The sequence below is a fragment of the Dromaius novaehollandiae genome, chromosome 21 (assembly GCF_036370855.1).
Source record: "Dromaius novaehollandiae isolate bDroNov1 chromosome 21, bDroNov1.hap1, whole genome shotgun sequence".
Classification (NCBI taxonomy): Eukaryota; Metazoa; Chordata; class Aves; order Casuariiformes; family Dromaiidae; genus Dromaius; species Dromaius novaehollandiae.
Window position 1 is genome coordinate 6,324,278 of NC_088118.1, and position 16,278 is coordinate 6,340,555.

At 54.7% G+C, this 16,278-nt stretch overlaps 1 protein-coding gene across 3 annotated transcripts in view; it reads right to left on the minus strand.

Moving 5' to 3' along the window:
- The window catches only part of LOC112981582 (protein CEPU-1), a 348,167-nt gene that overhangs the window by 145,641 nt on the left and 186,248 nt on the right, over window positions 1-16,278 (minus strand). The gene's annotated exons all lie outside the window — the stretch shown is intronic.

Here is a 16,278-nt window from a genome sequence, read left to right on the forward strand (position 1 = left end):
GCCGGCTCTTCCCGGGAAGCAGTCCGAGGCTCACTTGGGCACGGAGGCGCCGGGGGAGCCGCCCGGCTGCGCCGCGCTCCCGCCCCGCGACACACGCACGCTTGTCCCGAGTTCGCGGCTCCCCTCCGCCGCGCGGAGCTGGGGAGGGGGGCCGGAAAAAAAAAAGAAAAACACCACCAACAACAGCAAAAAACAAAACCCAAAAAGCACAGCGAGCTAGCCAACAGTTCCAAAAAGGCACAAAAAGGCAAAAGTCTCCAGCAATTCCTCTCCTCCAGCCCCGGCGGCTGGTCCGGGCGGGATGCTGCGGGATGCGGGATGCCGCGGGATGCGGGATGCTGCGGGATGCGCTCAGCCGCGCAGAGTGGCGGCGGGCGGCGAGCAGGGACCAGCGGCCGCTCTCAGCATCCCGGCGCGGCGGGCGCCGGGGACCCGCAGCATCGCTCCGCGGCGCGCACACGCCGCCTTCCCGGGGTTGTCATGGCAGCGGCTCCATCGCTGACCAGCACTTTGGCTCCCCGCGCCCAGCCCAGCAGCCGCGCAGGCTTCGCACGTCCGGCGCCGCCAAGGACGCCCGGCTGCGGGGCGCCCCTGCGTTAACCCCCGCCGCGCCGCGCTCCTCGGGACCCCCCTCCCCGCTGCTCCCCCTGCCCAGACCACGCTCCGCTCCCCGGCGCGCTTACCTGCACCGTGCAGCCCGCCACCGAGCCACCGTCACATTCGCCCATCGCTCCCGCTGCGCCATCCCTCCCCGCAAGCCGCCCCGCAGCAGGGGAAACTGAGGCACGGGGGGCTCCCCCGGCCCGGGGCGCAGGCAGCCGGCGGCGTGTCCTCCCGGTCCCCCGTACCTCACCGCGCCAGCGCAGGTGGCGGATTCCTCCCCAGGCGCCAGCACGGCCCCCGAGTAGTTTTTATCAGCTCGTAATTTAACAAATATCGCATTTGCTTATGCCTAGTAATTCCTCCTTCCCTCCGCTAGCTGCTCAACATATTAATTTCTCCAGGCGCTGTTTCACGCCGGGAAAAGGGGCCGGGGAGCCATCCCGGGAGCACGAAGCCCCGCAGCGACTGCCGTGCAAGCCCTGCCGTCAGCATCCTGCCACCCCACGGTGCCGAGCCCGCTCCGGGGGCCACGGCCGGGGCCGAGCCCCCAGAGGTGCCACCAGGGCCCCGGTGCTGGCGGAAACGGGGCCTCCGCCACAGCGCAGGTGCCCCGAACTTCCCTGGAAGTCCTCGCTCCCCGGCCCCCACATTTTCCTTAATCACTGCCGACCTGAGCTGGATTCAAACTCATGACCTAGATGTGAAAGGATCCATAGCCCGTTACTAATCCCCGGAGCCTCCGAATCCCCTGTAAACTACTGCTTAATTCACTAACTGTGCCATTTAATCTCTGAAACATTATGAGCTGTGCCGGGCAGAGGAAACACTCAATCAAATAAAGCTTTATTATTATTGTGCATGCTGATAGGTCATACGAGAAGGGGATTGCTTTGCACGCCTCTCCTCTCCTGTCCTCGCTGGAGGCTCTGCTCTTTGAATCCAGCGCGGGGGGAATATGCTGCCTCGAGGCTTGCATTTCCCCGCTGCCTCCCCCGGGGGAGGACAGAAGCCCCCCCGGCTCGTGCCAGCAGGGGTTTTACCTCCGCGGCTCACTCTGCTCAGAGCGGCTCCGGCGCGGGGGGTTGCAACGTGGGGCCTGCAGCCCCCTCGGGCCGCTGGTTGCACCGACGGGGGCTTGGGAAGCTCACTCGGAGAAGCGAGACCACCAGCAGTGGGCTGAAACTCACTGCACGGGAACGTGGAATTAGGCTGGGAAATTTTCCAGGCTGCACAAGGCAGTAAAGAACCAGAGCGCTGCTTTTCCCTACTGCTGCTTCTCCTGACGCAGCACCCAAGCACTCCTGGCAGGATGAGGCCCCCGCGGTGCTCAGACCTAGTCGGTGCTGGGGAACACGCTGCCCCTGTCCAGGACCTTGCAACTCGCCACCACGCTAAGCCCACAAGACCTCGCTCTTGCTACAAGGCAGCTCCTGGGACGGGCAGGGACCATCTCCTCCTTCAGCAGAACCAAAGGGATTCTAGCAACCACCACCAGACGACTTTCCTACACGGCCTTTGGGCCCAGACCACCAGCAGCACCTTCCATCCCAAGAGAAAGCACCTGGCCACGCTGCGGACGCACCGGGTTGGAGCAAAACGCGACCTGCCTGCATGGGAGGCAGGCCCAAACCCTCCCTGCCACGGCGGGGGCAGCTCCTGCCGCGCAGCGTCGGCCTTCGCAAGGGCTGCGTTTGGCCCGTTCGCTAGGAGATCAGCAGCGTTATTTGAAAATCCCGAGGAATTTAAACCCAATACAGCCGGCTCCGGCGCGCTAACCCCCAGCAGCATCCCTGCCTCTGCCTCTCGCATACATACAATGTACATACAAATCAGCCTGTCACAGCTCGTCTCTTCGCTGACAGCTGTAATTGCTTCAGACTTTAAAAATATCTATAGACAATAAACACACGCATGAAAACAGCAAAGAGAAAACGAAATCAAGATTCCTTTAAATAATTCAGTCGCTCCAGTGGCAGAGGAGCCAGCAACCGAGTCCAGCTGGGAAGGTTCGGCAGCGAGAGAAAGAGAGCTTTGTAGCTTCCCCGGGGGATGAGAGCGCCTTTCTTCCCGAGCTGGTTTGGACCACGGCAGCGGCGGATCTGCCATGCAGGGGCTGAAAAGCTTGCAAAGCAGCACCTAGGCGAGGGGGAAACACGGCATCTCGCTTTCGGCTCCTTAAAGCTTTCTTCCCACTCAGATAAAAGTCTTTTTCCTACGTGAGCAACAGGCGGGAGGCAAACAGAATAAGCAAAAACAAGCGCGCGTGCACACGCTATATATTTATACATTTATCCGTGCATCTCTCCACCCTGCTCCGGCTTCCTAACAAGGCGAAAGGCCCCCCTCTCCTGGCGGAGACCATAAACAGGGCAGGCACCAGCAGCAGCGGGGAGGAAGGCGACGGCCGGCCCTGCCGCGACTGTGGTACCGAGGGGAGCAGCGGCAGGGACCGCAGCCGGGGCAGGATCACCCCCGGGGAGCAAGCTGCAACCCCAGACGCGCTCCAGGAAAGGGAAAGGGTTGGAAAGAGCAAGAGCCCATGGTTTCACTCTGCCCAGGAACATCTCAACGGGAGCATCAGGGTGGAGAGGCAAAAACCGGGACGGGGAGGGGGGTCTCGCAGACAGAGAGGAGGGCAGCTCCGAGCGCCTGACACACGGGGAAGCGGCTGAAACCCCAGCTGTTTGCCAGCCTGGCAAAACGGTTTTCAGCAGATATTTACTCAATTTTCTAGCAGGAGATTGGAGAGGGTGAAACTCAGCAGCGCCAGTTCACAGCGACTCTGGCAAACATCTTCCAATCCTCCGCTCACGTGGCCCTTTGCAGCCCAGCTGGGGCTTGCACACAAGGACGGTTTTTAAGCAAACTGGTCCCCGTTTGCCCCTGGGGGAGAAACGCCAAGTTTCGCCCGGGTCCGCGTCTGCCCCCAGGAAGCCCTGAACCTGGGAACGAGCTGGGGGCCCTGCAGCCACCCCTGCCCAAATTCCAGGCTTCGGAGCCAAACTAGAGGAATAGCCTTAAGCCTCTAACCTGCAGCTGAGGCTTGATATCCACATGCAAAATCGCAGTTACGGCTTTCCATCGATTGAAATAACACAGCTTTCGTATTTCTTCAGCTTGCTCCGAACTCTTGCGCAGTTCTAGCATCTATTTTACATGGAGCTGCCCGCAGGGACAACTGATAGATACGCTCGCACAGCGCTATATACCTCGGCCTGTATATCTGCCCATAAACCTATGTACATACAACGCTACACCTGCCAACGCCAAGAGATTTCTTTTCTGAAAACAATACCGACAATAAGTAGGTCGCAGCAAGGCAATTTGTACAGCCATATTTTTCTTTTAATTCCTCTTTTTTCCACTTTATGGAGCTGATAGATGGCATTCTATATCCCCAAAGTAGAAGTTTATTTTTAATCCGAAATTGCCAAATATCATCAGAAAGGTAATTTACGTGCGATCCAGTCTCACTCCTTCAAAACTAAAGCATTATTTCATCACCCCTTTCAGGCGTACGCAGTCCTCATTAATCTTAAATAAGCCCCGAGATGCAAGAAGTGCTTCATCCTGCCGGCATGAGTCAGGTGAAGCACACGCAGGTCGGGGGAGCTTCTCCTGAAAAACGGCTCACCCCAAGCAGCCCCGAGCACGTCCCCCCGCGCTCCCGGTGCCGCTCGGCAGCCACAGCGCTTGCAGCGACAGGCAGCGATTATCAGCCACGCATTTACAGAGTTTAAAAACAATGCAGCAGGCTCTGTTAATCCCCACTAAAGATGCAGTTTATATCTAACTGGCATTTATTTAAACTCACGATAACTGTACTATTAAAGTTGAATTAACTGTGCTTTTGGGAGCCTTCCCCTAGAGCCACGCTGGGACCTGCTGCTCTGCTCGCTCTCCTTCCAGCGCTTTGTGCTAGGCATCTCGCCACAAAAACTACATTTTGTCTTCCCTTAAAAAAAAAAAAAAAAAAAAAAAAAAAAAAAACTGGTGGACTTGGCTTTGTCACTCACTTTCTCCGTGTTTGCCAGTGCAAGGTAACTCCTTCCAGCGCACGACTTGCTGCTGGGGAGCACGGAGAGGTTGGAGCTGCACCGCCGGTTGCTCGGCATGCCCATAACACACCCCGTGCCACCGAAACAGCCCAAGGTGCTCCTAGTCCTGCTGTCTGCAGGGATAAATGGCAGCAACCTTGAGGATGCTCCGATTTACATTACAGATGGGCCCAGCAGCACCGCAGCTCGGACAGGAGTTCGGAGAGGGATGCACAGCGCTCCCTAAGGCCTGACTTTTCCTTAAGGATTAGCCCTTTCTCTCGCAGTTCTCAGTGTTTGATCCTTTCACAGTGGCCCAGCAGAAACAACACATGTATTTATAAAGTCACACTGCTGTACGTGCAGCCTTAATATTAAAAGCTATACGGGGAGCTAAAAAATTACCACGGCGATCCTGAGGCAGGCCGGCACAGTGGAAGTTATTAACCGGGACTGATCATAGCTGTCCTTGGTACAAATCGATATTGTTTTTATATAAATCTGTCCCATGTTGCATTGTCGCGGAGTTGCGTTGCTACACTAACACTTGGAAAGGCATCCTTCACCCTCGCGCGCCGCATCCATGGCTGCGTTTGATCGGAATGAATCAGGTGCCAGAGACAGCTGACGACATCGGATAAAATCATACCATTAGCCATCTAATAGCATTTTATAAGCGTATGACATTAACCCAGTGCTCTACAACTCAATCCACTCTGCATTTTAACAGGAATAAGTATGTGCGCTGCGAGGAGTGAGAGGAGGAAAAAAGCTGAATAAGCTGAAAAGCAAGCTGTGCCTCAGCTCTCAACTAGGATATTCGGAAGCTCCGGCAGAGCTGCACTAAACACAGAGGCTTCTAACAAACAATGAGCTTTTCTCCCCCGAATTTCTCCGTCTGCCTCCTGCCACGCGCTGATAAGGCACACGGTATGGCCCAACAGTTGTTTTCTCATTAAACACGAGAACACGGAGGCGGCGGCACCCGCGCTAGGAGCCGACCCGCCGCGGCTTTGGAGACGTCGGTACCCTCCTTTCGCCGGGAAGGCATCGCACAGACGGGGATTTTGCAACATGCACCGTCTCCTTGCGCGCTTGCAGACAAGACCCCACGTACCAGTACTGCCGGCTCAGCTCTCCCCTGCCCGACCCCAGCTAGCTGACATCCATGGGCTTTGCGCCCGTAACCCCAACCCAGGTGTCCTTCTGACCCCAAAGCGGCGAGTTTGCTGTGTTTTCCCCCTGGAAAACAGCAGTGCAGGCTCCGGGGTGGCAGTATGCCCCAAACAAGAAATCCCAAGTGGAGATTTCACCTGGAGAGCTTGGATATCAGCCCACGTATCCTCAACCCCAGGGGAAGCAGATTTTCACAACCGATCCTGGTCCGTCTCCAACCCAGCCACATCCCATCCTCATTTTTCCCCAGCCAAGTGGACTCTCGCGACCCGTTCCTACCAGAGAGCTGCTCCGTCTGCGCAAAACAGGTGGAACAGCTGCCAGGAGCTGAGCAGATATCTTGATTTAGGCCAAAACTTTCAAAAGCAGATATTAACAGCAGAGCCCCTGCAATCCCTCCTTTCAAACCACCAGGCACTCAGCAGCTCTCAGTGAAGCCCCAGCCCACTGCCAGGTGTTCAGCATCTTTGAAAATCAAACGCTCCCTCCCAGAGACACTGATTTGCCTTTTGCCTGCAGCTGGGTTTGGATCTGCATCAGACACTGTCAGAAAAGGTGCTGGGATGCAAGCTTTCCTTTGGACCCCCACCGAGCCACGGCCAGAAAGGGGCTCCTTCGGATACCCCTCAAACCCGAGCGCCTGCACCTTTGTGGGGTCCCGCCTTTTGCTAACCTTAAGCAACAAAGTCTCATTTCACAAGGCGCTGAGACTGCTGAATTGCTTGTTCCTTGGGAACAAAAGCCGGGCACACTGCTGTCTGCATGTATCAATTCTGGTTTTGCCACTGCTCTTCTGACCCTCGCAGCGTTATGCATCCAAGAATAATATTAATAATAGTCATGCCATTAAGCAAGATGCTTGGTTTGAATCTGAAGATTTTGAGAAATGATCTCATAAATTTAATTCCCGGGGTACCATCGTTGAGCGTTAACAGGCGCAGTCGCCTCTGAATTCTGGGAAATGAGCATAATTACATGGAAATCGACACGGCACAAATGCCAAGAATTCGGTTAACCTTTAATACTGCAAAAAAACTCTCCCCTTGTAATTATCTCTTTCCTTTGTCTTAAATGTTACTGATGAATATTTAGTGGGATAAGCAAATAAAAGGAGGCTGAGGGGTGCAAGGAAGTGCAGCCCTGTGCAGAACAACTCTGCAAGCCTCACAGCTCGAGAGCGGTTCCAGCCGAGAGCCCGCGTCGCAGCACGGCCGCAGCCCAGAGCCCGAGCCGGGCTCGGACCCCGGATGGCCAAAACCGCCGCGCAGGGCAGTGACCCCCCAGGCTCCCACACCGCCACGGCTCATCTCAGCGGGATGACGGCGAGTGGGCAAACCAGGCTGGTGCTGCTGCAAACCCACCCTCGCTCGGTGAGCGGCACAGGCGCCGAGGGGGACCCGTGGTCCCAACCGTCACCGCTTCAGGTGCCCTTACGCCAACCTAAACTTCATCTTGGAATAAAACTTCCTGGGTAAAAAACATGTCACCTTTCAAACATATCCTCCCTAGGGTTGCAAATGGCACTGCCCTCTTGCTGCACATTGAGTCTGATGGAAAGAAGATTTTCTCCCGGCGTGAACTGCATTAATATCTGTCACCGCTCTGGCATTTCTGCCTATAATGATGAAAAATATGTGCAGAGAATGCGGGGTGCTCTCAGCGTCACCTCCCTCCCCGTGAAGCAAAATTAGAAGCAGCTGCTCCTGTTCCCGTACTCTTTATGGCTGCACACCACAGTCTCTGGAAGCTTATTATTTAGGGGATCATGTGGGGATGACTGAAAGTCACGACCTATACATATTCAAGATGTGCCTTGCTGCAGACAGGGGTTCAGCTCTCCCCTCGTCAGAGCTGGATACTCGTATAAAGGTCACTCTCCGCTTTTAATGTCGCGTCAGACCAACCGCTGCCTGAACATGGAAGAGAAAAAGGCAAATCTCCCCGGTCGGACGGAGAGAGCACATCTCCATCTTGGGAGGAGAGTGCCAGCTCTGATCCGCACTCCCGCGCCGGCGCAGGTTAGTCGGGCCATAACGGGCCATAACTCCAAACTCGCCGCAGTCCAGTGGCCCTGACAAAGGTGGGGGACCTTTCTCCTGACTTTGAAAACGCCCTTTCAGTCTAAGCCTTTCAGCTGATGGACCTGCTGATTAGGATGAGCAAGGACGCAGTGAAGTCACAGCACCGAATCAAACCACAGGCAATAGGAAAGAGGCCCAGCCTGCGCACAACCACAGATGTGCTTCTCTTGGCCACCGGGAACACCCCGAAGTGCCGGGGGCTGAGCTTAAAGCACGCGACCGGGGCTCTGCAGTCATTGATTCAACTCTCAAATCTTTCACCGATTCGTTGGGTTGTCCAGAACAAGTCACGCTAGCGGCCAAGGTCCTCTTGGTGCCTCTACTCATCCCAGCTCACATCGCGCCTTCCCACTTTCCCAAGTACGTCGTTGTCACCCAGGCCATAGTGTCTGCTAGCTGGTAGGAGCAGTGGTCCATGAGTCCCATGGTCCCACCTGGAGAATTAACGTGCCTAGGGAAAGACTGGAGCGGTCTGCAGTAGAGTCACTGCAAACTTTCACTCCAGGCTCACGTGGAGACCTTTGCAGGCTCTCCTCCCTGTTCCAGGAGGAACAAAGCCAAAGCAGTATTTATTCACAGAGGACTGGAGGGAAAAATGAAATGAAAGAGGTTAGCTCATTAAGTATGACACCTACCCCTCCTGACAGAGGTCTGAGAAACCAGCTCTGCAGTTACCGAGAGGAAGAACATACGTCAAAACCTGGAGACGGGCCTGATTCGCCAGCAAAGGACCCAGACCTCCCCAGAGCCTGGGCAACGTCGCGGCTGGCTTGGACTTGGGCCCAGCGCTAATGCGCGCACACAGACACCTCCAGCAGCAACTGCCCCGCGCAGAGGCAACCTCGCTGCTCCTGGCCTCGGTGCGAGGCAGATGTTTGCTCTCCTCCTTTCACTCTCTCTTTGTCTGTTTTAAATTGGAGTGAGCTTTCTAGTCTCCGAGCTGCTTTTATGTCCCTTTAAAAGGTTATAAAAGCTGTCTTTATATTCCAATAAAGGGATATAAAAACAACCTTTTTTGCAGTTCAATAAATGTGGTTAACTTTTCCCCCCATTAATGCTCTTCTGCGCGGTGCCGGGGGCATGCGCCGGCTGGTGCTAGGCACCGAGGTGCCGTGACACCAGGAGGAGGGCCGGTCCCAGGGCATTTGCCCCTGGAAACCAGGACACAGCAGCAGCATCCCAAAGCAGCCCAGCAAAGCGCTGTGCTGTGACACGATGAAAAGCCAAATGGACAATATATATCAAGGGGAGACGAGCCACCCAAAAGGGTTCTGCCATCTCCTGGACTCCTCCCTCCTAGAGAGCATCCCCCGCACGAACCAGCTGGGAGCCACCACGCGTAGGGCTGTGCCACCTCCCTCCTGGGTGACGAGGGACAGATTGCTTCGTCTCCCCCTGCTCTTCATCTGCAATATCTATTTGGACTCTCTGGACACTAGGTCAGCAATTATCGCTTTCAGGGCACTAGTGCAGTGCCAAGCGTAATGGGACCCTGAGCCCCACCAGTGCCTCCAGACATCGCTCTAATTATTATTTACTGTTTGTGCAACCATCCTGTGGCTTTGCAATCAGTCTCTCTCAAAAGCTCCTCTTTCCTTGCAATTGCAGTGGAGAGGATCTAACCAGTCCCTCTGCCCGTCCAACAGCCTCTCCAGGCATTAAAACAAGGAGGTTTATTATTTTTGTGACAGTCTGTTCTGCAAGGTGAACACAACTCGTATGAATCAAACCAACTTGGATTTCATACATCATTCCCCAACACCACCAAAACGAAGGGCAGGAGGGGGTTCGGCTGCAGAATACAGAGCAGCAAAGCATGTTTATTGGTGGTGATCTATTAGTAATTGGGAGGCTGGAGGGAGCTGGGACTTGGGATGCTGGGATGAAACTGCAGACGGGAGAGGCGCTGGGGAGATTCGAGTCCATAAATAAGGCATGCACGGCGTGAACAGCTATCAAGAGAGGAAATTGAAGCCCAACACCAAGGAACTCAGAGCCTTTCTGGTCTGTTCTCACCACTGATTTATCCCTCCGTCCCTCCAGACCGCAGGACGCTCTCCTTGGGGGTTGGACCGGGGCGGGGACAAGAGGACATCTTTCTGCACGCTTTTGCGGGGAGCTCCTTTGCACGGACACACGGCCAGCGCGCACGTCCCTCCCAGCTCACTCCTTCACACCCCTGGACGCAGGGGCAGGCGGGCTGAGCCGCATCTCCCAGCTCTCACGTGCGGCTACAGAGAGCAGACCACCGGCAAAAGGAGATGACTAATTAATCTAGCTAATTGCTGTCGCTGGGCCTCTTTTAGATGCTGCAGCAGAGCACTGGGGCCAGGCAGAGGGAGAAGGTGAGCGGGGGCTCCCCGGAGAGTCCAGAAGTGTTTACCATCCCCAGCACAAGAAAATCCATACTCATCCCAGCTCCCGGAGGTGGGGCTGCCCTCCCAAGCGCCTATTAGCAATTTCCAATCAGCTTTCATTAGGCCTGCATTGATTTGCTGCTCATTTCGGTGGCAACGAAGGCCTAAGCATTACCAGAGCCCAGACTGTCTCCGCTAAGGACACCAAGCCAGGAGCCGCTGGTGCTTGTAGGAAAGGGGGAGACAGGCCAGGATGCTGGGATGGGTTCAGCTGTCCCATGGGAGAGCAGAAGCAAAGCTGCCATTTCCCCAAAATGCCAGTTCTGCTAAGAAAAGGACTGCGGCTGCCCAGCCCCAGGTGCTCACTCGGTGGAGCACCAGCCCTGCAAGGAGCATCCCGGGCAGATGGGGCTCCAGGAGAAGGCGAGGTGCCGAGGGGCAACGCAGCCAGCTCGGGAGCGATGCCGCGATACCGCTGCATCCCCGCTCCGCGAGAAACAGGCTCCCAACCCCCCGTTTCTGTTTCCAAGTCAACATTTCAACATAGCTTGTGAAACACAAATTCTGTTAGGAACCAGCTGAATATTTTGTTTCAACAATGCCATGATGCTATCGTACACATTAGCGCATAAACCACACTAAGAGCAGAATCAAATATTGAAACAAAGCTTTTCTTTTTTTTTTTTTTCCTGGCAAAACTATCACTTCAAGATACCTGTTTCCAGCTGTTTCTACTACAGCATTTCCGCACGCCCCTATTCTCTGTGACCCAGCTTTGAATCTCACGTCCTCGGACACCTCTAGGCCCCTCCTTTGAGCCCTGCAGAGGGGCTGGGAGGAGAGGGAAACCTCCACGTGTCACTGCCTTGGACACATCCCTCTCTTCCTGCACCCGACAGCCCCAATCTCACCATCTCACCGCGCTCTTCTCAGCAGACCAGGGTGGGCGGGAGCAAAAGCCACAACTTTGTGGCATTCCGACTTAATATAGATATAGATATATAGATATAAAATGCCCCCCAGCGAGTGATTGTGAAAGCCGGTCCCTAGAACACCCCAGGAAATATTAAAATGGGAGAAGAGAACGGTTGATAAATGCCTACGGTTAGGAGGATAAAAGCAAAAGGCTGCAGCCTTGGATGTGTCTCGCTTCAGACAGCGAGAGAGCAAAAACAGACTCTGTTAAATTCCGCCCCAGATCTGCCAGCGCAGAAACTTTGACTGCACTTTGAACGCGGCAGCCGAATTATCTCCCTGGGAAGCGGCCGCCTCCAGGCAGCCGTTTGGGAGGCAGCGAGGCCCGGACCGGTGCTGACATGATTGGCAGCGCGGTTGACTGCTCGCCCTGGGGCTGCGGTGACGGCCAGGGCGAAGGCGCCCGGGCTGCTAGATGGGTGCCGTGCTGGTCTTGCTCTTCCAAGCGCGGGCTGAAGGAGACAGGATGGGAGGAGGAAGGACAAGGAGGCCTGAAGGTCCCAGGCAGGTCTGGTCAGGCAGCTGGGGAAGAGGACGGGAAGACCAAACATGGAATACAATGAGATCCGAAGCCCTATAATGAGGATGTTATTTGACTACCCCCTTTTCTCCCAATTAGTGGATATTGGTGCCTCAAACCAAAGATTCGGGGACTTTTGTCCCAAGCTGAATTGGGCTGTCAAAGCCCTTGCTGGCACCCGCCATGCCTTTCAACTGGCATCAGCGCACAGCTAGCAAATGAAGCGGGCCAAATACCTCCCTGGCGTAGCTTAATTAAAGTCAATGATGTTACACCAGGGAGGAACCTGGCCCAGTGTCCTGAACTGGAGTCCACAACAAGTCCAGCTGGCAACTCACAGGCAGCCCGGCAATGGCAGGAAGGATCTCTGGCACGGGGAGCAGCTTTGGGAACCGTATTCGGCTTTTACAAGTGGGAGACTGACTCAATAAACACGGCACTAAGTAAACCAGATTCGTAATAAATAACAACAACCAGCATTTCGCTTCTTCCAAATGCTAACGGAGATGTGGACCAAATGGTCCTCCCAACTCCCGCAAGCAGTAGGTACATTTCATTAGCCCTATTACACTGACAGCGAAAGAGTCGCTGGGAGCTTAATAATAATAAAACCCCATTATGTTACAGTGCTTGTCATCTGTATATCTCAGCTCGCTCCAGAAAGGAAGGAGAATGGCTGTGCTCGTTTCAATGGAGCGGGGCGGGGGGGACCAAGACCCACAGCGGGGTCTGCAATTAGCCTCCCATCCTGCGTCGTGCCGGCAGGAGAAGCCGGGGTTTGCTGACCAGCGGCCGCTGATGTGCCCAGCACCACAGGCAGGACGCAACGCCCAAGCTGCTGTTCTACAGGATTCGATCGAAGGAGGTTTACGCCTGGCCGGAGGGACCTGCAGCAGTTCAGTTCCTTATTTTCCTTCTCTTTCTAGGGATCAATCTGATCTTCTCTATCTTGCACATCGCGACGACAACGCTGCGTCACGGGGAGACGGCGGGAAGGCAGGGTTTGCACATAGTGAGAAACGACCCACGAAAGAAAAAAAGGTTGTTTTCACAGTGACACAGCAAATCCACCTCTGGCAAAAATGAAAAAATCCCACTGATGGGATATCAGCCCCAAAAGAAAGGTCCTTGGCCGTTACCGACAGGAGACGTTTCCGCAGCGCTCTCGCACCGGGTCGTCTCCCCGCCTGCCCTCGGGAGCCCTCGGCCAGGCGCAGGCAGAGCTCGTGCTGCCCAGCTGAACCTGCACTGATAGACCCAGGTGAAGTCCCACCAAAATTTTCACGTGGTTATATGCGCGATGACTGCAATTACACAGCAATCATTGCGTGATTACATGGTAGCTACGGTTTCCACACCTGTAATTTCCACTACGCTCATATAACTGGAAGGTTACTTCCATGACTGCAAATTAATTACAGTTTAAGTGTAATATCGTCGGTGCTACTGAATGCTGAAAACACACAGACATGGTGACCAGGAAACCAAAGGCTTATTTGTGGAAATGTAGGTAACCTTAAAAATGAAAGCAGAAAAATTCCAGTTACACAGACTACTGGGTGGTGACTGGGTTATTCAAAAGCATAACCATAGTGTAAGCACATCGCATTCGTAAGGTAATTACAGCCCCACTATTACACAGTACAACCCTCCATTTCGTGCCTAATCCTATAAGCTAGATTCAGAGCGGGTTTCGCCGCACCAGGAGACATCTGACTGTTGCAATAAGGAAGGACAGACACGGATTGACAAGGATGGTAAAGGGACAGGAATGCTAGAGGCAGAGGAATATGGACTGCATGTCCAGACCCTGTCACCAACGCTGAGATCAAACAGACGGGGCAACGCTGGCCCTCCCACACAGCTTGCTGGACGCAGCCTAGACAAGCAGAAGAGCTGGGCTTGGTTGGCTGGCATCTATTGAGGAGGTGCAAGCATTCATCAAAAGCCAATCTGCTTTTGAAAAGCCAAAAGAAGGTTACTTTGGATTAATTTTTCACCTCAAAAGCTTTTTGGATAAGTTCTGAAATTGTCATATTGAGATACTTCAGTGTTTTCTAAATGACAAGCTTGAGCGTTGATTCAAAACGCCTCTCAGTTTGGATTGTCAGGTAATTTGTACCCAAACATTTAAATTACTTTCTGTTGGCTCATCTGTTTGGGGTGGGGGGGAGAGGATTTGGAGCTTCTGTTCATTTCTCGGTTGCTGAAATTTTGATTCTTCATAGTCTGCTTTGGGTTTGAACGGGGGAAAGACAGCCTGAAAGCCTACCACAGCTCGAGAGAGCATCCAGCCTGGGACAACCTTTGACAGCTCAGGGGATGAGCCCACCCCAGGGCCCCCTGCCTCCGTCGCCGCATGGGGTGGACAGGCTCAGCGCCGGAGGATCTCCGTCCGCTGGCCGTCTGTCCTCTCTGCCGCTTTGCCAACACCTACCAGGCCCATCTAGGCATCCCTCCGATGGGTAATAAGCCATCTGCTAGCGTACGAGGCCACCGAAACGCGGGCCGCACAGGCTGGGCAGGCAGCTCGCCTGCTTCGGAGGAGCAGCCCCTCTAGATGCGGCGTGGACATGAGTTTTCTGCCATTCGTGTTGACGGGAATTTTGCCCGTTGAGCACAATCTGCACATTTTCAGGGCCCGCCTAAGCCCAGGCCAGCACAAGCTCCTCTGCCTGCAAAACTGGGTAAATATTCAGTTGATTAGCTTCCACCGAGCTCTGTCAGGTCACATTTGGACCACCAGCGCTGAGCGAGCTCATTTAAAACTAACTCAGGTTACATCCTCCGTGCACCGCAGTCCCAGCCGGGCAGACGCACCTGATGTGACATACAGGTCTCCCGCTGCTCCAAGTCGCCACCTGAGCTTATTTGCCTGGCGCTATCTGCATTTGCATTTCCACCCGCTCCCGATGCGGCGGATGGAAGATTCGGGCACAGGAGGGGAGGTGTGCAACGATATCCGCGGCGTAATTTAGCAAGGTCTCAGAACCAGCTAAGCCCTTTCTGTTGCACAGCACGTCGATGCAACGAGAGACTATTCCCCCTAGTGCTCTAACAACATTTATGCAGAGCAGACGCGCGGGCATGAAAATGCAATCAGGTGGGACAAAACCCGTGCTCTCGCTGGGGCTTTTTTCTGCTTTCTCTTTGTTTCACGTCTGCAGAAGAAACAAGAAGCTGGGCCCAATCCTTCATTATCCGCTCCTGCTCTCAGCTTTGCCCTTGGGCTGCCCTGGCTCTGCGGCGAAGCGTGGGCATGGCACGGCAGCCTGGGGAGACCGCGAGCCCCCGCAGCAGCTCCCAGAGCTGCATCCACCCGAGCCTGCACGCCACGCACAGGCTTTAGTCTGAGTGCAGCTTGCAGTTTGGAACAATACTAATAATTTAAAAAACGGGAAAAACGCCTGGAGACTTTTGCAACCTGTTGTTTGGCACACCTGTGGCCACCCTCGGCGCTCGCTGGCCAGTCCAGCCTCCCCCGGGACCCCCTCTCCTTACTCGCAGCCACCGCCAGGGACCGCGACATTGCTAACGCCACTGCCCGAAGGGGCTGGCCTCAGGGCCCAGCAATTTACCTCCTTCCTCCCCCGGCTCTTCATAGCCCCAGGTCTGTAAACGCGAAAGCCACCTTCCTCGTAGCTGCCCGGAGGGGGACCCTCTTCAATCCGGACGTTAGAGGCACCGCAGGGACCCGTTTGGCGCAGCCGCCGAGTTTCGGGGGGATGTAAAAGGCCGGCCGGGACAAGGCACCAGGGCTCTCGCAGGCAGCAAAGTGGATCAAGCCAGGTCCTAGCCAGCCCAGGGCTGCATTGCAATAAGATGCAAGCACGCCTGCCCTGGGAAATAGGGGCTAAGCTGCTGCGAGAAGAGCTTCCCCGTCTCCATTAGGGGCTGAACTAAGCCACGAAGCCTGAAAGTTGATTATATCTTTCATTAGGAATGGCTGAATGATGTTTTTTAAACTGGAAAATGAACTCTCAGCTACGAGGGAGTACTTTCCGGGCGAGGCTGCAGAATAGGTTTCCCCGTGGAATAGATGCAGTTGTGAGAGTCAAAATTAAATTGATATTAGAACACGTCCTGAGGGGAGAAAAGTCATATGCTGCCTGCAGAAATGGCATCTCACACAGGGCTGACTAGAAAATGGAAATCCACTGAAACTCAAATATATATTTTCTTTATAAAATCAACCTAACTTCCCCATCTCAGCAAAATTTCCAAAAAGGAAAATTCCCATGGGATGGAATTTTTTTTTCCCCCTTGGAAATACTATTGAAGCTGAACCAAGAAGGACATTTCAGCTTGCTCCTGTCTCCTGGAAGAGTCACCTCGGCTTTGCTGACCCTCTTTAGGTGGGATGCGATGCTGCAAGGAGCCTTCGAGGTGGGCTCGGGGCCGCTCGGCTCCCTGCCCGCCTCCCGGCCGTCTCCCCCGCCTGCAAGGACAACTCCTCCGGGCTTAGCCGTACCTGCAGTCACAGATTAAAACTGCTGAGCATCTCGCAGGCAACCAGCCATCATTTAGAT